This window comes from Hirundo rustica, chromosome 1 (genome assembly GCF_015227805.2).
Source record: "Hirundo rustica isolate bHirRus1 chromosome 1, bHirRus1.pri.v3, whole genome shotgun sequence".
NCBI lineage: Eukaryota > Metazoa > Chordata > Aves > Passeriformes > Hirundinidae > Hirundo > Hirundo rustica.
In genome coordinates this window covers 8,198,097-8,225,107 of record NC_053450.1, presented here as the reverse complement: position 1 = coordinate 8,225,107, position 27,011 = coordinate 8,198,097, and the positions used below count along the sequence as shown (strand labels likewise).

Here is a 27,011-nt window from a genome sequence, read left to right as displayed (position 1 = left end):
CCCAGCTCTCTGCATTTATTCAGGCTATGTTAATTTCATCCTTGTTAAAAAGTGACATATATGAGTAGCTTTAAGAAAACAAGGTATTTCCCTTACACTCTGAATAATGAAGGATTTTCTGCCCGCTGAATTTCATTACTTTTAGCACTGTAAAATCATGTTATTTTATTTTTTCTAAACAAAACTTCAATTTTATTTTTAAACTTCTTCATCCAAGAAATTTTTTGAAGAAACTGTATTCTTCCAGTTTTCATCTAATAGGAAAACACTATTCCTGTCCCATCTTCCACTTACAAACCTTCTAGTTCTGTTATTCTTGGACAGAGGATAATATACCTTTTATGGTCAGCCACATAAGGAAAGAAAAAAATAATTTTTCACATGGACTCACATGGAGGAAAAATCTTCAGTAACAGGAACAATTTTTGCTTGACTTCAACAGCACTTAAAACAATGTGAGATGAATTCCACCATGGCTGTTTTCATTCAGCCCATTGCAGTACAACATGATCAGCCATCTCAGATTTACCAAACAAAAGTTGTGCCATAGTAACCTGGTCACCTTCCACAACAAAATTTTGTCTTCTTTTGACATGGGGAGAGCAAGTGGCTATTTTACCAAGGACAGCAAAGCATTCCACATCAACTCCCATAGTCTTCTTCTAGACAAACTGGCAAGACACAGGCATGAGATGGTGTGTTTTGTGGGCAGGAAAATTCTAATAGAGGTGGGGAGCAATGTTTTTTACTCAGGCTGGCAGCCTGTCACAAGTGGGGCCCCCAGGGATTGATACTGTGCTCCACACTTCACAACACCTTCCCAAATGATCTGCGTGGTAGCATTGAAAATGCTCTCATCAAGAGTTCTGATGACACCAAGCTGGGTGTTAGGAGGATACATCAGGAGGAAGAGATCTCACAGAGAGGCTTGGAAAGGCTGGAAGAGTGGGTTAGGGAAAACTGTATGAAGTTTAACAAAGACACGTGCAGATTCCTGCCCTTGGGATGACATAACCAAAGAGACTTTACAGGCTGGGCTCTGTGTGGATGAGGAGCAACCCTGCTGAAAGGGGCCCTGGGGCCTGGTGGACAAGAGGCTGAGCATGTGTCAGCAGTGGAGCTGCTGCAGTAATGAAGGTAAATTAAGGAAAATTAAAGTAAATTAAAGTAAATTAAAGTAAATTAAAGTAAATTAAAGTAAATTAAGATAAATGGATCCTGGGCTGCATCCACAGGGATAGAGATGTACTTTTCAGGCCTGGAGTACATTGCCCACCTCTTGTCCCCACAATTGATGGGCATAGACAGACTGGAGAACATCCAAAGGCAGGCCATGAAGATGATCAAAGGGCTGGACCCTCCTCTGTGAGGAAAGACTGATGGACTCTTCTTTTAACTTTGAGAAAAGCTGGCTCAGGGATGACATCATCACAGTATTCCAGTGCTTAAAAGGGCACCTAGAAAAAGGGTGAAGGGTCTGTGTTCATAGAGAGTCACAAGGAGAGCACAAGGAGCAATGGGGACAAGTGGCACAAAGAGAGGTTTAATCTCAACATAGGAAGTGAACATTTTACAGTGAGAACAATCAGTCATTGGAACAACCTCCCCAGGAATGTGGCTGAGTTCATATCACTGGTGGTTTTCAAGATGTGACTGGATGGTGTGCTAGAATGTCTCACTTGGCTCCCTTTCTCATGGAAGATTGGATCAGGTGATCTTTCAAGGTCTCTTCCTACCTGGGCTATTTTATTATTGTTTCACATGGCTTTGCCTCAATCACTCACAGGAGTGATTTAAAATGAAATTCTGACCTACAGTTGTAGAATATAAGCATACCCAGCATGCACATCTCAGCTGATGATAAACAGTAAGATACCACACTTGGACCTTAAAAGAAAATCTTGCAGCTGTAGGACAAATCTAGGTATCCTTATGAATTTTACCAGACCATTTTTCTAAAAGAATCCAATGGCTGCTTTCTTGAGTTATTTTACTCAGTAGAAATAAGGACTGAAATGAAAATTCTGAAGATCAATAAAGACATTTTGTAATAAAAGTATTGAACCTCCCTAACCATTCCACATCTGAACAGGTTCTATAGTGCTCATACTAACAGAAAACAAGCAGAGATAACTGAAAAACAGATGAAGCAATTGAAGAAGCATACTTACAGTAATTTTCCCACAGAATTTTAATGTAAGAAAGAATCTTATCTATGTACAGAACTGCCAGCACATAGAAGCATGGGAAACAAACGGCATTTTGTGCTCCAGATGGCTTCTGCAATCTTTACTATATGAAGCATCATATTGTCCTGTGTCACTGAATCTCCAGGGCCCCAAACCTGTTCTTTTTTTTTTTCCTTTTTCCTTTTTTTTTTCTTTTTTCTTTTTTTTTTTTTTTTAATATATAACTGAGAACATTTTCTCCCCTCCATTTAACTCATGGAAAAAAATTCTTAAACCAGGAGCTCTGTGAAGCTGAATTAATTTGTGTCTGTGGGGAGACATCTCTTAAAATTGCAAAATACTTTTGCTGTTACAGTCAAATTCTCAGTGGAGTGATATGAAAAGAATGTTAAGTGTGAACAAATGTGTGTTTTGTGAATGGTGCAGACGTTTGCTGGCTGTGGTGAGCAAGTGCTGGTGTCTACCTCATCCACTCAGCTACAGAAACAGTCACTCAGCACTAATTGCAGGTTTTCTCCTTGGCAAACAGGTGTGCTGAGCCCTTCTTAAAATTCGGGAAAGAAGGTGGCATGCAAAGAGAATTTATTTCTTTGGTGCTGACATTTTGCTGTGCTGGATCTCACAGTGTAATGACATACTGTGAAATGATTAAGTGGAAATTAGCATGTGTGCTTCTCTTCTTCCATTTTTGTGTTTTGAATAAACACAGTTTCGTGATTTTGCTTATTTCTGTGGGTCATTTTTTTTCGTGAAGATTTGAAGCAAACTGCTGCAAGATTTTCTTGGCCTAATGGGCTTTGGTCAGGATTTTTAGCACAAGGTCAGGTACAGCATTGGTTGTAGAGCTCAGTGTCTGCCTCCAGAGCTAGGGTGGGATTTGTGTCCAGGTAACTCTTGGTCATTCTTAACAAACAAACAAACAAACACAAGAAAATATGCAAAAAGAAAAACCTGGTACTGAGATTAGTTAACAGTGAGCAAGACCAAGACACCAATATCTCACCTTCCAACAAGAACACTTTAGACATTAGGGGTGTGAAACATTTCAGGATACTCAACCCAGAGTACTTTTGTTCTTAAAGAGATTGGTAGGTATCAAGCATCTTATTTCCCTGATGTGATGATAACCCCTATGAGATGTGACTCTCCAGGGCACTGGGGAATCCCAGGGTTACAAGACTGCACTCAGGGCTGTCCTGGCCTGACCAGCAAGGAGGTGACAATAGTACAGGAGCCCCTCTGTTCACAGCCCTTTGTGTTCACAAGGTAAAGGCTCCTACCAATCCTCTTTGGTACCAGTGACCACAATTGTATGGTCCCCATGGACCAGGAGCGCAACAGCCTGTGACATCCCTTCACAGGGTTCATATAAAATAACTGAGAAAAGCAATTTTATTGTAATTTGGATCAACTACCTTATGTAGAGCTCTGCACTGAAACACTGTTATGGTTCTATGAGTGAAAAACATGTGATCTGTAAAGATCTGTAAACACTCTTACATGATATGTAAACATTCCCACCTTTATTAACAGAAGAAATGAGGCTACGTTTTTCCCTTTAATCAAATATATGTTATTTATCCTACCCTCTTTGGCTGGATATTTTCCTAAAACACAATAGGGTAAGGTCATCTTTCACAGATTCCTGTAAGTGGGCTGGGAGCTGCCACAGAACTAATGACTAATTTTCTCTAGCTGTAGAACATAGACAGGAACAGCAGGTGTTTATTTTTCTTTTCCTCCTTCTGATGTATCATTTAGGAAGGAATATGTGTTGAAATAATGAGAAAATAATGAAAAGATAAATTCTTTGGACATGACAACTCTATCTTGTGACAAGCTGGTGGAGAGTAATATAAGCATCAAAACTTTCAGAATAACCAAAATTTACAAAACAGTTAAAAAGAGACAAAGATTTTGTTTCACAGTCTTTAACTACAGTAAATATCATCATCCAACACCCTCCCAAAATGATTCTGCCATTTGCCATACAACTGAGAAAGAATGGCAGGAATCCTAGATGAGAGAGGGGATAAAAGCAAAGCAAAGCACAAAGGATTGACTCATGCAAGATTGCACAGGAAGTCTGACAGAGATGCTCTGAAGTTCCCAAGTTCTATCCTCTTTACATCAGAGCAGAAATGTTAGACAAACAAGCAGGGTACCACACAGTCTTGTACTGTGGTAATGTTCAACTTTTCATTATTGTAAAATTACCATTTGCTGCAACTTTTTATATGACTACAAGAGTTTGCCTGAATTTTGGCCAGAAAAGGTTCTTTAGAAGCAAGACAGAAATTCTAGTCAGAGTCTCACGATGTCTTTAGGTATGGGGAAATCAGACCAAATAGCTAATTCAATCAATATTCCACTACTATTTAGGGTGAGACAGCTGTAACAGGAGAGTGTAGGACAGCCTGGTAAGGTGTTTGGTGTGAGTGTAGATTTTCATATCACCGATTCTTGCATTTAGCCACCAGCTAGACACCTACTTGAAGGGCTGTTGTTGTTGGTTATTGTAGCTGATCAGTTTGTTGGACTTTTTAATTGCTTTAGCTTAACACTCTTCTTTAAATGAGAAAAAAAAAAAAAAAAAGTCATACTGAAATAGCATAGAACATTCATATTTTCAACTCTAAAATAGTATTTCTCCAGGCACAGATAGCTGTATCCTACATTTCTTCCCAGGTTTAGTGTTAACAATGTGCTTAAAATCCTACCAGAAAATACTTCCATTAGGGACAAAACCTGTGCATGGATTTACAAGTTCAGCTTCCTGCATCTTGCTATCAAGCCCTGTAGAACACAGTAAAAATGTCATGGAGTCATGGGATCATGGAATGGTTTGACTTGGAAGGGACCCTAAGGATCATCTAATCCAACCCCTCTGCCATGGGCAGGGATACCTTCCACTAGACCAGGTTGCTCAAAGCCCCATCCAACCTTGCGTTAAACACCTCCAGGGATGGGGCATCCACAGCTTCTCTGGGCAACCACTGCTGGTGCCTCACCACCTTCACAGAAAAGAATTTCTTCCCAATATCCAATTTAAACCCACCCTCCTGCACTTTGAAGCCATTACCCTTTGTCCTACCAGCTCACTTCAGGCAGCTCACTTCACATTTTGTGGATGTACTTGCTGTGTACAGCTTCTCACCCCTCAGCCTTCAGCAAACACAGCCTCTGCATCTTCCCTGCTCCTGAATAAACCTCAGAAGAGCTGAAAGCTTGGATAAATTGCCTTTCCTCTTAAATGTGCTGCGGGGTCATGGTGGTTTACACTGTTTCTAGTCTCTAGACGGTAATTTATTTTTTTTTTCCTATGTGGAAAAATGTCAATGCTTAAATCAACAGATGTGTTGTTTGTTGCTCTTGTGGTATCTGTTACCTTTTGTTTATGAGCTGGGATGCCAAACTTCCAACCTCATTTCTCATGCATTCTCTGCATCATTAACTATTTAAATTTCCTGTGCTTGGATGGCTGTTACTTCTCTCTAGCAATTCCCTCCAATGTGGCTCTGTTAAAATGCAGAAACTGTTATACAATCGCAATAGAAAAAAGACCAGATGGCATCAGTAACTGCTAATATACCCCCAAGTTTATGCTCCAGCACGTGTCTGATGGATGGGATAAGTGCTAGTCACTGGTATTCTGTTTTGTGTCATTGTTTGCTGATTTATTTATTTATTTATTTATTTATTTTTAACCATATGCTCCCTAGGAAACCTTGAAAGCATTTCACATGGCTCCCCAAAATACACCTGCATTGCACCTTAAAAATGGACAGCATTTTAAAACATTACTCCTTTTTCTTTGTAAAAAAGAAAATATTGTATGAAAAGGAGACAAACTACTTTCGCTCTTGAGTTTCTAATCCTGGTTTTCCCTCAAATTCTTTCTAATGAAGAGCCATCCTTTCAGAGGTCTATTGATCTTTAAGCTGCACAGCTTCTAAAGACATGGTTTTGCTATACATTTTTTTTTTAAACCAAACACCAGAATAATTATCAATATGACCAGACAATAGTTCGAGTCACTTTCATTGTTCAGTCCCCTAAGACTCCTGACACTCCTTAGACATTTGTGAAAACAGTGCAGCACACAGACTGTCACACACTGATTCTCTGTGCAGTCAATGAAAAGAAGCAGTCACATCTCTGAAATCCTGAATCCACAGTAAATGACTAAATATGCCATCGTAGTTATGCTTTTCCATCATTCATGCAGTCAGCTTTCATCTGGCAGCCTTAGATAGCAGGTTTCTGGATTTGCCCCATGGTCTCACTCACTGTTTTCTCTCACATATACTCAAAGCAGAGAGGTGACACTCATGACAGAGGAATTGTTTCTGGGGTTTGAGACTAGGTAATTCTTAGAGGGAAGGGATCATGTTGACCAGTTGATCTTGGCAAGGAGAAAGGAAACTTTATGCAGGCTTTACTGATATTTTGATTCTAACAAAAGGGTTAGAGCAGTCTGGTTTTCACCAGCTTAACGGGAATTCAAAAACTGTCCTAAATAATAGAATACCCTGAGTTGGAAGGAACCCACAAATATCACGGGCAGCTCCTGGTCCTGCACAAGACAGACACAAGAATCATATCACATACCTGAGATCATTCTCCAAACACTCCTTGCTCTCTGTCAGGCTTGCTTCTGTGACCCCTTCCCCTATTCTAGACTGTGTTATTTGCATTTCACTGTGGCTTATAGGGCAGGATTTGTATTTCTTAGCTTCCCAAAACTTACCTAACTAAATTAGCCATCCGGCAATGTAAGCATTGACATCTGAGAAAGTTTCTTGTGTTCCTATTATATTTAATAGAAAAGTCCACAGAGTCAGTGAAGCATAGGGTGAGTCATTTAACCGAACATAGGTATTGACTTTAGCATGGCATAAATCACACCCTACTCTTCATTGATCATCTAGAAAACCAAAGGCAACTTTAAAGATGCTTCTGCCACCTTACATTGTCTCATATGGTGGCTTAATTAGCGTGTTTTGCCTCCCATCTTACTTTCTTGACTTGTGAAAGTGAGATTGTACAATCAGCCACCCAATTTGTGAGAGATGAAGATAATGAGTTCATGTTTGTACAGCGCTGAGGAAATATTATATCCAGCAAGCTGTGCCTTAACGATATAGTCTCAACCCATACTGATGAAGGCATACTGTTTACATAGAGACAGCAAGAGAGCCATAAGCTCCGGTTCTGCTGGCAGCCCTTCAGGGTCTCTACGTGGCTTTCAACATTAGGTATTTTGTAAATAGGAAAGTAAGGGCAGAAATGTTGGAAAACTTGCCTAGAGTAAAGCAGAACATAAGCAACTGAGTTGGGATAGTGATTTTATTTATATAGCTCTGGTGACAATTGCTAATAGTCAGCTATAAAGTAGCTCTGTTTTCATGCAATTCCCTCATTTTAGTCCTGAGGGAATACAGATGATTCTTTCGTCACATTTCTGTGTTGGCTACCAAAAGTCTAAGAAATGCCTTCAGATATTTCAGGATAAAAAAAGAGATAAATATTATTAATTTTCATTGCAAATAAAATTATTGGTTCCAAAATTTCTGCAGTGTTCATGTATCTAATGAGTCAGGGTGTTTCATATCTCATCAGATTTTCAGCTGATGTTTTATAGCTTTCCCATGTCAGAAGGAATAACTGACTGTGGTTGTTAAAAGCATGGATCAGTGCAGAATCATTGCTACCCTGTATATGTTATACAAATATCTTAAAACAAATCTTGGATACAGTATTTCATCAAGGCAGCTGAGTATGGTAAATCAGTAACAGTTGAAATCTGTGGTATCAAGACAAAAAAGTTGTTCACTTATTCTGTTGGCAAAATTATCAGCAGCAGTTAAATCCAACAATTTATCTGCTGCTGAAAATTTTGCCAGGAGAATAAGTGAACAACCATGTCCTTAGAGGTGGGGTAAAATAATGTAGACATAAGATAATTGCTGAGGTGATAAAACTTTGCATATAGCCATAGTATAAAAAGATGACTGGATCGCATAATCCTTGTAAAAGAGTAAAACCACCAACATAGATCTAATATGTTGTGTAGCAGCCTGATTTTCCCTCCTCCTCCCTGAAGTAATCATGCAAATTACAGTCAGAAAGGCTTAACAGCACAACCACATGCTGCTCTCAGGGAATAAAGAAAGGCAATAAGGATGGATTGCACAAACCCATCAAGAATTAAAAAAAAAAAAAAAAAAAAAAACAACAAACCAAAGGGGAAAATATAAGTCTGTTTCTTATCTGAAAAGAATAACAAAAGAACAAGAACATTTAATATTCAGTATTGAAATACTAGTTATGTGACATTGGGTTATTAAATCTATTGGGGTTTTTTAAGAAGAGGATAAGAGTCCAGTATACAATTAAAATATATATATATATATATATATATATATATATATATATATATATATATACACACTAAGGAATTTTTCAGGAAATAGGTATGTTCAACACAACAGTAATAGTCTGCACCCAGTAACGAGTGGTATTCCCAAAAGTACATACTGGGACCAGTACTAATTAATATATTCATTGGTGACATAGTGAGTGGGGTCAAGTCCTCCATCACCAAGTTTACAGAGCACCCAGCTGAGTGGTGCAGAGATATTCTCTTGAGGGAATGGATTCACCAGAGGGACCTGGACAGCCCTGAGGAGTGGGAGCATGCAAACCTCATGAAGTTCAACAAGGCTGAGTGCCAGGTGCTGCCCCTGGGTTGGAACAACCCAGAAACAGACTGGAGCATGAAGGGATTGAGATCAACCCTGCAGAGGAGGGCTTGGGGGTGCTGGTGGATGCAGAATTAGAGATGCACTGGCAAGCTGCAGTCACAGACCAGAAAACCAACCATGTCCTGGGCTACATAAAACAAAGCATGGACAATAGGTCAAGAGAGGTGATTCTGCCTCTCTATTCCACTTTTGTGACAGCCCACAAAGTAATGTGTCCAACTACAGGACCCCCAACATCCTGTTGGAGAAAGTTCAGAGGAAGCCATGAAGATGCTCAGAGGGGTGGAGAACCTCTCTGGAAAAGACAGGCTGAGAGAGTTGGGTTTGCCCAGCCCAGAGGAGAGAAGGCTCCAGGGGGGCTCATTTTACCTTTCAGTATACAAAGGGGGCTTGTAAGAAAGATTGAGAGATTTTTACCAAGGCCTCAGGTTACAGGACAAGAGGACATAGTTTTACATTGAAAGAGAGCAGGTTTAGATTGGACGTAAGAAAGAACTTTTTTATAATAAGGATGGCAAGACACTGGAACAGGTTGTCCAGGAAAATTATGGATGTCCCACCATTGAAATAGTTCAAGATCATATTGAATGGGGCTTTGAGGACCTTGATCTATGACAGATGTCCCTGACAGGGAGGATTGGAACTAGGTGATCTTTGAAGGTCTCTGCCAATTCAGATAATTCTGTGATTCTAACATTGATTCCTGCTACAAAAAGCAATTTCTATTTTGAAATTATCTTCCATGTATAACATATTGAAAACATCAGTCATCATTATTCCACTATAATTAGTAGTAGAGGAGGCTGAGCTAGAAATCAGTCACTGACTCTGGGTGCAACATGCTACAGATATTTCTGAAAATTTTGGGAGACTGCAGGAGATACAAAAAAACCTGCAAAACAGAATAGCAAGAATGTGGTAAACATGACCTATAAGAATATCAGAAAGAAGTGAGATTATGGGAAAGTATACAACAGTCCTCAAATATGAAAAAAACTTTTATTTCTTGTTCTCTGTGGAGGAACAAGAGGAAATCAGTAATAATTTGTAGGAATAATGACTTTAGCTACAGAATGGCATCTATGAGAATGGTGACATGGAGTGACAAAGCTGCTGTCTTGATCACTGGATGTCTCCAAAAATGCATCAGACAAGGTCAGAATATCTAAGCAAGAAGATTGTCTGAACAGTCATTCAGGGACCCAGCAGTTACAGCTCTGTTCCCCAAATATATTCTCACTATTTCATGTGGAGAGAGCAGAGAGGGTAAGAGCTAACAGATGGGCTCTGCTCATGAAAAGCTATAACTGGATCCTATACAGATTATCTGAGTTATACACATGGATCATTTTGAAAACTCTCTTATTGCCATGTTCATAGAGGAGCCAGTGTGGAGGTAGCCATAGACAGCCCCATTATGTGAAAGGCATTAACAAAGGAGGTTGGATTAGCCTGTGTTTGGAGCATCCCTTCAATTGCTATCCAGGTGCTTTTCCTATAACACACGGAACAAGAAAATATCAGTACATTCTGATATTCACTTATCTGTATGAGTACATTCTGTCTGTAAGTAGGAGTAATTGACTGAAGTAGTTTGCTCACTCAGACTTTTTTTAAAGACGTGTTTTCACGGATGTTAGTGAAAGTTTGACAAAGAGTTGACATTAATTTCTGGTGGAGCAGGAAATTTTTTATGGGAATATATTTATCTTGTTTCAGTTAATGGCCCCTGGAGAAGGTATATCTTCAGCAAGTTATTTCACCCCTGTTTTTCCTCCAAGCATTCTGCTTCACCTCAGAGTCAGTGTCTCACTCCTTGCATCTCCTTGGAAGCTTCTGCAAGTTGCCATCTGTCATCAGACTGCCCTGCCTGGTGCAGCACCCTCCTCACCAGAGCCCATTCCTGCTCACCTCTGCCCCAGTCCACCTCTCTTTCAGGTCAGTTCTCTGCCTTTAAGGACAAACAAACAAAACACAATGATCCTTCCCTCGCTGTCTCCCAGCCTCCAGAGACCAGGGATGCAGAAGTGGCTAATTGAGTATGGCGTCTTGCTGGACTTGAATGGCATTGAGGAAAAGCAAGTGTGATTCAGCTAAAGGCTATGTGTGGATGTCAGCAATTACAAAACCCCAACTGGACAGCACAGGAGTGTGAAATGACGCTTCTTTAAAAAGTGAGGCCTTTGAGGTTTAACAACACATTCATTAAATGCACTGGTGCCCAGAAGTTATTTTGGTTTCAAGCCTTTGACGAGAATGAGGTCAGTCTACTTTTGCTTCCCTGTTAAAGGAATTTGTTAATCTTGAAATATTTATGCTAAGCTTTAACAGTGTTGCTTCTTTAGGGGCTGCTTCTTTTGTGACACAACGCTTTTTTCTGTGCTTTTTTTCTATGAGGTAGATGCATCAGGAGAAACCAGCTGTGGATCTGGCTATTTGTACAGGAGAACACATGGGATCAAACCAAATATCTCTGCCTCTCACATATTTACAGAATGCTCCTCCCAATTTTCCACCCATAATTTTTTCTACCTAAGACCATGAATAAAATCTCCTCCCATGTATGTCCTGGTAGACTGTATATGAAGATTTAAATAAACTATTTTAAACACCTTAAAGAACATAAATAAATGCAAGCAGGATCTACTTTCTAGCATGCCTTCACCTGAAACAGACCACACCACCATTGAGAAAAAGACCCTTCAAACTGAAAAAGAAAACAAAAATTATTAACAATTGTATATATATTAATTTAAAGAAGTGAGAAAGAGACTGGATACAATGAAATCCTACCTCATTTCCTTAGGAGAGGCTAGAAAAAAATAGTATTGAGATCAGTGACAGCTCCTTGAGGAAGCTGGTGACATATTTTGGAAGGATGTGTGGAAATAGACAATGTAAAAGGCTGTGGAAGACAGGTTTCATGAATAAAATGAAGCATCAAATTCCACTCTTGACACATACCTTCAAAAGTTCTGTAAGTTTGACAGTCTCAGTCAATTTGAAAAACTGCTTCAAATCTGCTTACTGTGGTATGAGATCCCTATCAGACCCAGCTACACCTTTTATAAAATATTTATTGCTTTTCTGTTGAAGACTAGTGCAGCAGCTTCATAACTTTTCAGTCCTGGATGAGGAATACAGAGTGCTTCACACTAACTAATTTAGCTTCCCTTTTGCCTTAAGCAATAAATATAATAAAATATACTGGACAAGATATATACCCTAAGTTCCACTGTTGTTTTGTGACTTGAAGTTACAATTTTCAAGGGCTGGGTAAGGTTTAATCACCAAGTGAGACCTTATCACACAAACTCAATAGTAAGACTGTTGCAGATCTCAGATGGAAGCTTTTAAAAGGTGCTGTAATTCAGATGAAAAGAATGATTTCCCTAATCAAGAGAGCCTGTAGGCATTTCTCCCAACATAATCATCATCAGCTGCCAGATCAGGAGCACTTTCCTGGAACATTGTTTCCTCCCACCAGGTGTTGTTATGTGAAGATCAGAGGAGAAGAACATCCCTAAGGAGCAGCTCCTCATTGCCTGATTGCTCGTTCTGCAATAATCCTCACTAACAGGGTCTCCTCTCCTGTTTAGAGAGGTACACAACTATAAAGTAAAAAAACACCTCTTTCTTCTCAGAATTGAAACTCCTCATGGCAAAATCAGAGTGACTCCAAATTAGTTCAGACCCTAGGGGTGAATTGGCTTAAATAAAATCAAGACTAAAATTTACACCATAACTTGCAGCATCTTAAAGCAATGGGAGACTTTCCATGGATTTCAGTTGGCTGTGATTACATGGAGTAAACAAGCCTTATTAGGTAGATAAAAAATATAAGTGCTGAATAGGAAGGCAGCCTACCTGTCACAACTAGGTGTTTCAGCACAGAGCAGCTACACACATGGAGGAGTGCTCAGCATGGCTGTCCAAAGCTCTTCCATGAAATTTTATGGAAGAGACAATGTAGAAGTTAAAGTGTTCTGAGGCAGGAAACAAAAGGGAGCTGCTTTCTGCAGAGAAGAGAAAGGAAAATGTCTTGCTGATTGAAACTGACCACAGACAAAGCAGCTGAGTATTTTCTGAGAGATTACACCTTTAGGAAATTGCCTGCTCTCTTTATACATGCCGTTTGATCCTTTCCCCACTTTATGCCCTGACAGGGATAAAGATGTGATTGTTGAAAAACACCTCTTACCACCGTGATATGGTTCAGAGGCAGAAAATGGGGATGAAGGCTCTGCACCATGCCCTATCAGAGGCCTCTGCAATCTCATGGTGATTCACCCTGCCCCAGGGATATTTCCTCTGTTCAGCTCCAGCTACTCCTCTCCCACTGCCAAAGCCCACTCTCACCTGCTCGTGTGACCTGGCAGCTTCCTGAGGGTTCTGCTGTCTGCACGGGGTCAGCAATGTGTGGTAAATATGGTGTGAATGTGGTGTAAGTATATGGTAAATGTGATGTAACTCTGATAAATGTACGGTAAATGTGGTGTGAATGGGGTGTAAGTGTATGGTACATGTGATGTAACTCTCTGGTAAATGTATGGTAAATGTGGTGTGAATGGGGTGTAAGTGTATGGTACATGTGATGTAACTCTGGTAAATGTATGGTAAATGTGGTGGCACTGGGGGCTGGGCACACAGGGCACATACCTTCTCAGCACAAATCCAGAGCTCACCAGAAGTTATTTTTCTTCCCCAAGCTAACTGGAGAACATGTCAATGGCCAGGCAGTAGGCAGCCAAAAACACAGAGGAAAAACTGCTGAAAAAAAGAAATTGCTTCACTAAGAAGGCAGACTGATTTGGCATTTTGCACAGCTTGGACATCCAAATGAAAAAGTGCAATTGTTTTTACCTTGATTTTGGGAAAGCAACAAGTCAAGAATGTATTTTTTTCACCACATTTACCTCCACCTGAGTACCTGTAATCCCCACTCCTTCTTCTCTTTTTGCCACCATCACCTTCCTGTCTTCATCTGTCTGGGAAACGTTCTCATCTGAGGTCTTCTCTTCATTTATCCATAGGGCACTGAATACACCACAGCCCAGATTTCTCTTAGACTGAGCATTCATTCAACTCACGTTATTAATTTTGTTATGCCTGTGAATTCTCAAGTGAGTCTAAAATTTGCAGCTTTATAGTAAACAAAAACCCAAACAAACAAACACACACACACAAAGAAAAGGAAAAAAAAAAAAATCCATCAACAGCTTTTTATAGCTCAGAGCTCAAAAAAAAAAAAAATTGCTACAGGAGTAATGTTCTACTGAGGAGGCTGAGAACTCAGGAAAGGCCAGGGGATCACAAGTAATTGTGTTACAGCTATTTAATGAGCTCCCAGTCACCTGCCAAATCATAGTAAATTTGATATTTATTTTCATATGCTGTCCCACCTACTGTGTGAAATACATTCTCTGAAATCACTATTTGACTTGTTAAGTAGTTAGACCACTTGCAGATAGCTGTTAATACTCTGAGGATGTTTTTTTACAATCAGTCCTCTCTTCATTTAAAATACATATATGAAAAGCAATAGCAAAATATCGCTCCATGATTCACACTGTTTCTCTGCTTTTCATGAAGACCTTGGTGAATAACAGAGCAAATTACCAGTAGATTTCCCATAAGAATTTGAAATTAACTTGTTTCATCTGTGCTTATGCAAGTTTCATTCTCCTTTCTCCAAATATGCAAGTAATAGCTTTTTATTGTCCATGGAAAGTGAATTTAGAGATGCAGTTTTTACGACAGTATTCTTGCTGGCAATGATTGTGTACATTCAGGAGCAGCTTGAGAAAGAAATGTGAGTTACCTGAGACAGCAGCACAGCTCAGCTTTGTATATCCCAAATCAGTCTGTAAAGCTAAATATCAGTTAAAATAGTCATTAATTAAGCTATCATAGCAAGTTCATTGGAGAAAGTGAAAATCTGTCTTTCTGTATTCTAAACCCAGAAAATAAGTCACTGAATTAACATATTATTCATATGCACTTCTCTTCAGATCTAATTGCTGCCCTCTTTACAAGTCTTTTTTATGCAGGAGAGTCTAATGACTATGAATAGATAATACACTCTTGGGGGAAAGATTACATGGTTTCAGACTTGACTTCCTTGATTATAGAAAGAGGTGACAGATTAAACTTTATGGGCTGTCATTCCTTCCCTCTATGTGGGACAACACTTTAATGACATTTTCCCAGGCACTGGTATCAAAGGCATGGAGCATTTTGGAGAGAAAATTGCTTTGAGATATGAATTCATGTAAAGTGCAGTGGCATTTATGAGAGGGGCAAGTCAGATCCCATCCAATATCACACTTCCTTGATCCAAGGTGAGAGAGGCACTATGGTTTGACTATGCAGGAGCTGTGCCCAGCTTACAGGTGAGCAATGTATCACCTCTCCTGCTCCTGTTTTCACCAAGCCTCATGGCCTGACAGGTCTCTGGAAGTTTGTTTGCCCTGCTGAATTCCCTGGACAGTGGTTTACACATGCATACAAAAATAACAAATTAAAACACCCAAGACAGACGAAGTAATTCTAGAAGGATATTACTGTTCAGGGAATGTCATTACAATTTTGTCTTCATGAAATTACTGACCTACATAATTTATACTCAGAAGTGTGAGTGATACTGTAGATGACCCATCTCAGATCCCAGGAACGGAGCTTGGCATCTTTTTAAACTGATGCATTAGTATGTGTCACATTCAGACAGCCATCTGAAACTACTAGCTCTGATTAATATAATTAATTATATACCATTATTTGTGCCCAAATTTTGGTAGGACCCTTTCAGAGAGTGAGATAATTTGATATATTAGCTGGAAAACATCCAGGCAGTTTATATCTAAAGTGATTAGGAAGTAATAAGACACATTTCCTGCTTTCACAAATAATTCTGTAATGAGGTTGTAGAAAAACAATGAAGCTTACAAGTAATAAATCAAAACAATGTTAAAGCTGTTGATAATTGCACTGTAAATAGAACCTGTAAACATTTTCTGATAGAGTTTTTGTCATGACTGAGCTTCGAGGACTAATTATTCACTAACTGAGGGGACAGATTGGTCAAAAGGAGAGATGATCATTTGGTGGAGATGACACAGTATTGCCCATTGGTGCTTTTACTTCTTAAAATGGCTTTTTGTTTCAAAAGTTAATAAGCAACCTGAAAAGGCTAACTAAACCCAAATGAAAATCATACCTATTCCTTGTGATCAATATTACCTTTGTGACATAAAGAGGCAACAAAGAGTGGATTTGCTCAAAAAAATTCTGTCAGCTCCAAAGCCATATATTATTAATATATTTTCTTTCTCAAAAAAGTCCAGAATTACTTTACTCCTACCCCTTTTTCTAATGTTCAGGTAAGCAACAAAAATATTTCTTTTTTCTTCCTTAGCCATGACCCCAAAAGAAATTTCTTACACTTTGACACAAAGTGTAAGATGCATTTTATACTCCAGTAAGAAATATTTCAGACAGAACAATGATTTCTCCATTGTATTAAATTTTCACCAGAATCTGCTGTGCTGCGCTGCAAGCACACATTGAAACCTGTCTGTGAAAAAGAGGAGGCAAGTTACAAGAGGATTATTAGATAAACAAAACCAGAAGATGCACAAAGGTTATGCTGTCCTTATGAGCAGTGCAGTAATGGCAATATACTTCTGTTAATAATTATACAGTGACAGAAATAGGGCAAAATATGCAACACTTTCAGTCTCATTCATGCCATGAAAAAAATGAAGCAATGCCTCCCGTTGTGCTGCCCCAGATGACATGTCCACACTGTGCAGGACTTTAGGACGAGGTTCTGGCCCAGGCCAAAAACATATTTACAACCTCATGAACCTACAGACAGCTCCAATGTTTTTTAGCTGGTGGGGGTCTCAATAAAATAATGTAGTGAGCATGAATCTGTGTGCATGTGCATAACATAATGTAGAATTAAGAGAATGATAACATTTAAAGAAAGAACAGGAAAGGTTATCCTTTGGAAAGGTAACATTTAAAGAAAGAACAGGAAAGTTTATCCTTTGGAAAGGTACAACTAAAAGACAAGACTATTTATTTGTTATAGACCAGAAAGCTAAGGATATTGCCATTACCTAAACGACCTTAAAACTTCCTGCTGCAAACCCTTTTTGTGCTCAGCCCAGCTGGAAAAGTCCTCTCCTAGGGTTGTTGTGCTGGCACACAGACACACAAAATCTCTGCAATGTGTTAGCACCTTCACTAAAGATACATCAGTATGCAGGTATATGGACCTTTGTCACATGTTGTATCAAGGTGTTGTAAATCTTTACTTGGGAATTTTGCTGACTGCATCCAAGTTCACAGAAGACAGAAATGTGGCAACAAATGAGCTCAAATAGGAATGTGTAGGATGAACTCGTAAAGCCCTTTATAAGAATGTGGATCCTTTTTTTTTACCTCCCCACACATAACCACTAAATATTCTCAGCCTGTTAATATTATCTTCACCAAGAATGGCATCTGCTATTGCTGTTTTAAACAAAATTTTCTTCTAAACCTTTGGTGTGTTTTGGCCCTGCTGCTTGCCACTACTAAGGCAGAAAACAAGGAAAGATTTTGTGAGGCTTACAAAACTCCAGTGTGGTGAGTTGTGCTATCACTGAACTCAGAACCACCCCTGCATCTAAAAAAATGCTGAGATTAATATTTCTGACTTTTGGTTGCTTACCGTGTGCTAAGGACATTATTTCATTGCACAATTGAGATTACCAAGTATGAGCTAGCCTGCTTGTATTAGACGAGGTTATTTGGAGTCAGATTATCTGACAAGAGTATCCTGTCTCCAGCAAGGATCAGCAAGTGAATACAAAGGAAGGAGCAGAAGAAAAAAGCAGGCATGTAGTGATTCCTCTCCAGGGTGCTCTGCCAGTCTCCAAATCAGTTATAACTCACAGACTGCTTGGAAAGTTGCCTTTGCTCTTGACAGCCTCCATTAGATCTGGACTCCATGAAGTTGCCCAGACATTGCACCTAAACTTCTGGCACCCACAGCATGCTGAGAGAGGGAGTTCCCTGTTCCCACTGGGTCCCCCCCAAAGAGCATGTTCTCACAGCCCAAGCAGTTATTTTCCTTCTCATTGCCAACTAGCAACTCAAACTTCGAATAAGCTGCAACTCTCAAGCAAAGAAAACAAATTCCAGATGACCAATAACCCCTGTCTTGAAAACCAGAGAGCCCAGAATTTTTTTCCATTTCTTTCTAGCTCACCCACACATCTCTTCTGGCTGTGAGACATTTGAATTTTAATTTCCCCCAGGATGACAGACCCGTTTCCTAAGCAAGCTGCCAAAATCTGTCAACTCATTTGTCCTTCTGCCAAACCTCACCAGCAGTAAGCTCCTTCTTGCTATTCCAGAAAGGAGCAGCTCCATTTTTCCTGCTCTCCCACACTGACCAGAACTTGAGAGCAAGGGTCAAGGCACCAAGCAGGACTGGTTCAGCCCAAACTGGGGCCACAGTTAGCAGTGGTACTAGTTAGCTGCTCCCAGCTGCTCCATATGCAGACAGCTGCCTTCTTCTAATACCTGCAGCCAGACATTTCCTGGTTGTTTTTTTTTGGTCAGAAGAGCTAAGACCTCCATCACAGACCAAATGCCAGCAGAACGACTGATTATAGAGATGCTTTTCTACCATTTTCTGCTTCTAAATTTGTATTATGATAAATATTTAAGTGCAAATTATTTTTTCCTCCTTTGATAAAAAAGTAAACTGTGAACTTCCTGTGAATGAAAAACAATGTAGTGATTGAAAATAATTTTAACAGATGACTCATAAGTCTACATTGGTTTTTGCATCAGTAAATAAAAATTGGTCAGGATAGATGGAAAAAAAGTACATTGAAGTTTAACTACTAAATGCATCTTCAAAGCCCTCATTACCAACCCTTTTCAAATGAAGTCTTTTTCATCATAAATCACCCAGCTATGTTTTACATTTTCAATTTTTTTTAAATTAAAAAGCAGAAGAAAAATAAAATAAGAACTCTTAGTGACACATCTCAAGAACGAAGGGCCCTCCAAAATGCAAAGAATTAAAGAAGTGTAAGTTATATATGCATTCATACAAACGGGAAAAAATCCCCCCCAAAACAGTGAAGGACAAATTATTGTGCCAAGTGAAGGTTTCCCAGCTTTCACTTATTAATTGTTTCTTCCTTATGGTCTTCTATTGAAACTCTTGTAATTCATCAGCAGCCTTTTAACTTAGGGACTCTTTTTCCCATAGGGCTCTAAACTTTGCCAATTTGGACCAAAACGACCCATTAACATGATCAGCTATTGTCTATGTTCTTCTGCTAAGATTTGCCAGTACTGACTATTAGAGGTGAATATTGAGTGGATGGTGGTGATTTAAAGGCTGGCTAGAATACTGGAGTATTATCTATTTTTTCTTTTAAGAATATTTTCTCCCATTCTCTAATATTTGGGACTGGGAAGAAGGGACTCCTTCCCTTGAAAGAGACATCTTTTTTTTTTTTCACAGTCTTTTCTTGAACTGTTTCTTCTCTTTCCTAACATTTTGTTCCCCATTATCAAATTATTTGCATTCTAGTCAGCCCAGGGAGAAGGGGGTGTCCCATCTTTACGAGTCCTTGAGAAGAAAGTTAAAGGACATATGGGAAGCACAAACATAAAAAAGTCAATTTTCTCAGGATTGTGTCAATGACGAAGAATATTTAATGAGGACCCAATCTTGAATTTCTTTTGCTATGAACGAATTGATTTGAAACAATAAGACCAGCTGTTTTATCTCAACCAAATGAAGCAACATGATGGAGCCAGGTATTTTATTTAGCTGGCACTGGGCCCCAAGGATTGACCAAAGAGCCACACAGAAAAGGCTGAGAGTGAATGCTGCTTATCACAAGGCAACGTTAGCCAAAGAAATCTGAACATGTTTCCTTCACGGAGCTTGTACATTTACTTTTCTCCTAAGCCCAGGTTACTGAGCAGGATTCACATTTGCTGCTGCCACCACTCATTGCCTGAATAAAGTTTGGTGCTTATGGCATTCTCCCAGCAACTTCCCAGACAAAGTCCCTCATTAGCAAAGAGCATTCGTTGCACATTTCCCACATATTTGACCATCAGGATGTATCAAATGGATCATAACACTGTCAAGCCTCTGTTGAAGCTGGGTCACAGTGCCAGACCACAGGAGGTGGATAACAGCTGAGTGGGTGTTGGGTTTATGTCCCTCTTTCAAGGACTATTTATACTCTTTGCATCGGACAGGTGTTGGTTTTCTCGCCACCACCACTATTGTACAGCCTGCTGACCTGTGTATTTCCTGAGGATCTGAATCCCTGGGTATTGCTTGCTTGAAACCTCCCAAAAAAATCAAGTGAGCATTTTTTAGGAGTTAGGATTGTAGTTAGGATTACTCCTCTCACCTGTATACTGAGCATAGAGTGTACTCAACACCATTGCTCTGTTTTCTCTGTAGTCAAGTACTCTTTGGTGTTACTGCACTGTCTTTTTGAGAGACTTTCTACTGGTGGGTTAAAAGGAAGTGAGAGCTGATTACCTGGAAGGTGGCAGCAACACATTGCTATGAACACAAGAACCATGAAAGCTCTCCTGCTTCTGACCTGCTCTGTATGGACATCTGGCTCTGCACCTGTAGGACTGTTCATCCAAGAGGTAAGGCTGTCCCAGGGATCTTAGAATGACTGTGTCCTCTGCATTCAGCCTGGACCCACCCTTCCCTGCCTCTGTCATACTTTAATGTTTCTGTCACAGCTGTCAATGGGAACTTCCTAGACAACAGTCTAATGATTTCTCCTTGCTTCTGGGCTGTCGCTGTCTGTATCTGTGGGGAGAACATTCACCTCTACAAGAGGCAACTGCGAAGCTGTTTGCAAACTGCCCTTGCTTGGTGCCTGTAGCACCTCTGAAGTGCCCAAATGTGACAAAAGAAATCAGACCTGGAAGGCGAAAGGCTGGAGCCAGATTCAGAACCGTGACTTCAGCAGAACTTCCAGGATCGAGCCAGATTGGACCCAGGAGAAGAGGCTGGGAAATTTATAGTCAGGATAGTTGTTGGCTCTGGGCATCAGGCCAATCTCATTATCTTGGACACAGTCAAAGATGAACTCACAGAGTACAAACCTTGCACTGCAAACCACTTATACAGCTCTGCTGTACTAATTACCTCAGTATTGGTTTCCCTTTCAGCCTAAGCAATTGCTGGTCCTGCACCAGGACCATGTGGCACCTGGAATTCAAACTCCTGCTCACCTCCCACATGAGCCCTGCTGTTTAGTGACCTGCTCCCTGTTAACAGCCACTGTGCTCATGCCAGCAAAGCAGGTGTTTTCTTTTGGTGGTAGATGAAGTTATTTCTATATACAATTGATAAAGGGCTCTGGGATGAATGACAAGATGCTACATTCGGTTATTGAGGCCAGTCTCTGAACTGTTTTGCCGGGTTCCATACCAGCTTCTTCTCATAAAGGGCTTGAAAAACTTAATCAGGTGAATAATTAAATCCACATCAAGAGGCCTGCACCACTTCAGCCTACTCCTGCTAACAATGCTCTGGATCTGAACACGGTAAAAGTCTCTTTTTTTTTTTTTTTTTTTCCCATCAACTGCTGTCAGAAAAAAAAAGCATTTCTTCAGCTGCCTGCTACATCACTTTCTCTCTTCCCCGAACAGCCTTTTTCAAGTCACAACATGACCAAACAGAGAAATTGTTTTCTTTGCTTTCCCCACAGCCTCAGGAATTAAGGCCCACACAGAAAAACAGTGCGTGAGCACATAAACATATTTAGGCACACACATGAATCCATCTTTCTAGATAAAGGTTTGCACACATCAAATTTTTTTGTTGAACTAGGCTTAGTACCATGAAAATTATCTCATGAATTAGGATTTAGAAATCACCACATTATTGGTTTTATTTTAATTACCAGCACATGTGTCTGAAATAATTTTTGTCAGAGTCCCAACAGGGCCATGTTAATGGTAGCTGGGCAAGAGAAATACAAAGCTTTCCGACACAATGGAAAAATAAATGCTCTGCAGACTGTCCTCAGCACAGGAGATATTCCTCTTAGTTGTGTAACCTTTGTGTTCCTTGGGTTCTCTGGCATCCAGCTGCTGGTATTTGCTTAGGGTAGCATGACATGGGTTCAAGTCTCTGCCGTGTACACAGTCCAGCCACAGGATACACACATCTGTCACGGGTTAAAAACAGCACCGTGCCCACTCTTCTAAGGGCTTAGACCCAGGCTTCTGGGCTAAGTTAGAGGATGGCAGCAGAAATTATGAAATTTGGAGTGAAATGGGAGTGCTGTCCCTGTAAGACAGAGCTCTAGGCTGACTTCAGTGTTTGTTCATTACAAGTAAACACTGAAAATTATTTAAGGTGGTGGTTAAAACCTCCCTGGAACTTAAAATGAGCATGCAAGGTTTCTTTATGGTCTGAGGAGAGAAAATCTTGTTCCATTGATGTCTTTGGATCAAGGACTTCTGCCACTCTCCCAAGGACAGATAAGAACACACAGTCTACCATTAAAGTGTCTCAGCTTTGTTTTGTAATAAATATTGTAATAAAAATTCTATTTCAGGCTGGAGGCATTTGGTAAGCAAGGGTGAGGAACATTGATCTGAGCTACTTAGCTAATCAATACTTCTTTTGCATGCTTATCTGGAAACCTTTGATTGTCCCAACTCCAGCTCCATTTCACCAGTTACAGAAAGAAATGTTAAGTTTGGATTTATTTTTATAAGCAACCTGATTAAGAAAAAATGTTTTTTGCCTCTTTTTCACTACTTTCATAAAGCCACCATCTAAGTAACATATTTGCATCTGAAAACTGCATTTCTTCTTGATGGCTCCATAAAGCAGCATGTTTGTAATGCAAATAACACATTAATTACTTTAGGAACTGACAACATATTCCTGCATGTTTTGCAAAACTGCGAAGTCTGTTGTGCTGAGTAGAAGGATGCAATGTTTTAATGTGTTTCCTCTACAGAGTGCTGGATCACAAAGAAGCAAAGGAGACTTTCAGACAGTGGGAAGAAAAAAGGTCACAGACCTGTGTATTCTTGGGAGTTTCAATGACCCCAACAGCAGCTGCCCAGAGTGATGCACTAGGGGAGTCCCTGAACCAAGGGAACCTCAAGAGGGGAGTGGAGAGACTCCCCAGGAGCCCACAGCTCAGCGCCAGGAGACCCATGCAGGGCCAGGAATGACAGTGGTCAAACCCTCTCCCATAAAAGAATCCCTTAGGAAGTGCTGGAACCAGGAGCAGTTGGCAGGCAAGAAGGGCACTGTAGCTCTGCCAGCTCTGCCAGGGAGGGATGGTGTCCAGAGGCAGAGCTGTCCCTGTCCTCTCTCAGCTCTGCACCCACCACAACTGATGCAGCTGCACAGGCAGAGCTCAGAGGGAACATTCTGCCATCCCAGTGCCAGCAGGAAGGGCCAGCAGATCAATTCCTGGCTCTGAGCCTGGTGTCACCAGGAGAATTTGGGGTTTTTCATCATGGGTCTATCTACATGACACCAGGCCCTCTGGAACAGATGAGGTACACCAACGGGGGGAAAAGGAACTTAGTGCAAAAATGAGCAGGGCTGATCAAAAGAGCTTTAATCTGGACTTGAAGGGTAAAAAAGATAATATTGGGTTCACTAGAGATAAACCTCTCTAGCGAGGTGGCACACAAATGGTTGGGAGATGGTGTGAGGACCTTCAGGCTGCTCCAGGCTGTGCTGAGCACACTGGGGCCCATCTGAAATATCTCTGTAAGAACCTCAGCCATCGCCATGGGCCTGGGGAACAGAGATCCAGTGGCAGCAAACACATAGGGGTGATTCATGGTCTCAAATCAGGCTATTTCCAGGACAGTAAAGACATTGCATTTTTGATAAGGGCTCTCTGAATTAGAAGTTTGGATTTAGCTGTCAAGTGGGTGTCATGAGTTTGCCTCATATTCAACCCCATGGTATTTCCTGTGGACGTGACTGGCCTGCAGCACTGAGGTACAATCCAACCACTGCATTACTTCAGTTATTTCTCAGTGTCCACAGTGGTTTCAGACCAACAGTGGAAATGAGAATAATTACAGGATGAGGTTTGGAAGGGTGAGGAGAGTATGACACCTCATTCTTCACTTACATCAGTGAACTGCAGATAAAGTTCGTGAATTCACAGTAATGCATGGCCAAATCCAACCAACAGGACAAAGCATAGCAGACAGATTCCCTTTATCTTTCAAAGATATACTTGGATTTCAAGCCTTTAAATTTTTTAGGTTTCATAAAACTGACTTATTCAAGCTTTTGTTGGCAGTTTATTTTTTTAGGTTGCTGTAGATGGCAATGTCTTTGATAAATTATCTTTTCCAAATTTCCTCCTTAGCATTTTCCTTTCAAATCTCATTTCAGCAATAACAAGGAACAAACAATTAATTTAAAACAGAGAGTTTTAAACAAAAAGAAAGTAAATGGCCACTACTACCTAGCTCTTCCAGGCCAAAATGGATAGTCAAATAATATCACTGTGATGCTACTTTTTTAAACTTTAGATAAACTTTAAGGAAGACTAGTAAATGAAAGACAGGGATTTCTGGAAAAGAAAGAAGTAATGAGTTTGAAATTATATCTCATTAAAAAAATCCATCCTTATTTGAGTGGGAAGGAGAAAATATTAATATTTTATGACCTAACTCCCTAAAAAGAAATTAAATATTCTGAGAACTCTAATACTTCAAATAAAACTGCCTCTGCTCAAATATTTTGTGCTTCTCAGTGGGTAGAGAGCATCCACCATAAATCTGTCTTACTGTAAGTTTTGTCATAAACTACATTTCAGTGATATTACTATAAAGCCCATAATTTACCTTCAGAAAAACTGAAGGCAACCTGAATCATAACAAAAACGAAACAAAACAAAAATGCTACAGCTATAAACTGAATATGGTCAATCAGCCACTGGCCAATTTCTCTAATGATATATACTCTCCAAAATGATGAGGGATTCTCCATATGTATGTTTAAACAAGGTCTAATTTTACTAAGAATCTAGGATAATTTTTATTGAAGTTTGAAGGAAAATACATTCCAGAAGATGTTAAATTATTATTTTATTTTTCATCTGAGGCAGACCCCAAAGCTTCCTCTTCTAAATTTTGTATTTTGAACTAAAAAAAAATGTTTTCTTAAAAAAAAAAAAAAAAAAAAAAAAAAACCACCAAAAAAACCCACCCTGAAATACTATGCTTCAAACACAATTTCTTCCATTTAATTAATTACATATATAGATTTGAAATCAGCTACTTTTAGGTGAAAGAAAAAATTTAAATCATTCTTTTCTGAAAGAATCAGGACAGACCATTAAAGGTTAAGAAAATGCATTCATTTGTGAGTCAGGTAATTTCTCCACAAAAATATATTTCTTCAAAATACTATAACACGGCCATTTTCTAGTGGTAGATAGTTTCTGCTGATGATACCCAAACTGGCTGCAATTCGTGTGTGTGATGAACTGCTTGCTCAATTTGCCTATCTCCTTTGTACTCTCAGTCCTCTTTGCAATACACAGTTTGTCAGAATGATTCAAAAAGTGTCTCCTTCCCCACTTATATTTAAAAGCCCAGCATAAAAATACCCATTAAAACCCAAATAGTATTAATCTCTCACTTCTATTCTGAATCCTAAAAGATGAAAAGAGGAAAGATGTAATTTACCCATCGTCTTGCTTCAACTTAGGGTTAATTATATGTAATTATATATAAATCAAGAAACGTTTGTCATTTTTCTTCCCCAAAAACTCCCAGTGATTGAGACACCAGAAATTTTTAGACAACCTGTGTTCTACTTTGTGATTAATTTTTGTGCTAATTTAAAATTTTAAAGAGTTTCTAATCTTAAACACTGGAAATTTCCTTTGTTTGGAGTTTGAATCCAGTAGGTTCTCCTTCTATAGATGCCAGTCATGTCAGCAAGCAGGTTGTTGCCTGATCTTCAGGCTGGCCTGTAATACACTTGAAAACAGTTACAGATTGTCCATCCAATCTCCCCCTTTCAATGCCAAGTAGTTGTTGTTTATTCAATTGTTCCTTGTAAATCAACATTTTCCAGATCTCTAATCATCATATCTAGGTTTTCACCATTTAGTCCATGTCGGTCTACTGCTTTCTGGACGCTGAAACCTGGGTTTTGAGCTTCAGAATACATGTCCCAGGTAGTTTCTTTCAAGTATCCACATTTCTTTTTTTCTTCATTTTTTTGTGGGTCTTTTGGAGGTTTTGGGCTACTTTGGGTTACTTTTTTTTTTTTTTTTTTTTGGTCAGTGATTGATTTGGAGGGGATTTTTAATTTTCTGGAAATTTTTTGTGGGTGAAGAGTATTTGGTTTGTTGTGGTTTTTTTGTTTTTTTTTTTAAAGCAGAATAATACTGTTGGATCTTATTAATGTAATCAAATTAGTGAAGGTACTTTTCCTATATCCCCAAATTCTCTGAATTCCTCTGAAGTTTGTACATTGTTCTGAAAAACTTGTGTTTCAAAATAATCCCACATGGTCTGATATGACACAACATCTAAAATAAATTTTCTCTTCCTATAACATTCTTGTTTTTGTTCCTCCAAGTGCATTTGTATTTGCAGGTTTTTTTCCACTTTGGAAGAAAAATAAAATACATTGAGGAAGGAACTGCATTAAAACCTTGCAAAAAAATGTCCAAAGCTGCAAATATATCTGGAAAAAAAGCAGGCAAAGGAAGCATAGATAAGAAGAAATTATATCAAACATTTTAATAAAGGATGGACTTATTTGTGTGAAGAAAAAACATAAATTTTCAAGCTCCATTAGGTTGCTATTAGAAACCTCACTCTAAAATAATGAAAAAAGAAAAAATTTCTGAACACTTTGTTAGAGTTCTTAGCATCTATTTAGGCGGAGGCATTTATAGAGATCTGAATGTTGAGAAATATTTTTGTGAAGCAAATAATGGTGACAGTGGCATTTTCTCCAAAGTTTTTGGAATAAGCT

General features: G+C 39.4%; 1 long non-coding RNA gene across 4 annotated transcripts in view; it reads right to left on the bottom strand.

The window, feature by feature from the left end:
- The window catches only part of LOC120754684 (uncharacterized), a 90,976-nt gene that overhangs the window by 28,426 nt on the left and 35,539 nt on the right, over nt 1–27,011 (bottom strand). For 2 of the 4 annotated variants that reach the window (XR_005701522.2, XR_005701523.2), the window contains exon 4: nt 13,616–13,726. The exons of the other annotated variants lie outside the window; for them this stretch is intronic. This is a non-coding gene — a long non-coding RNA (uncharacterized LOC120754684). The remainder of the gene's footprint in view (nt 1–13,615; nt 13,727–27,011) is intronic. 4 annotated transcript variants of the gene reach the window in all.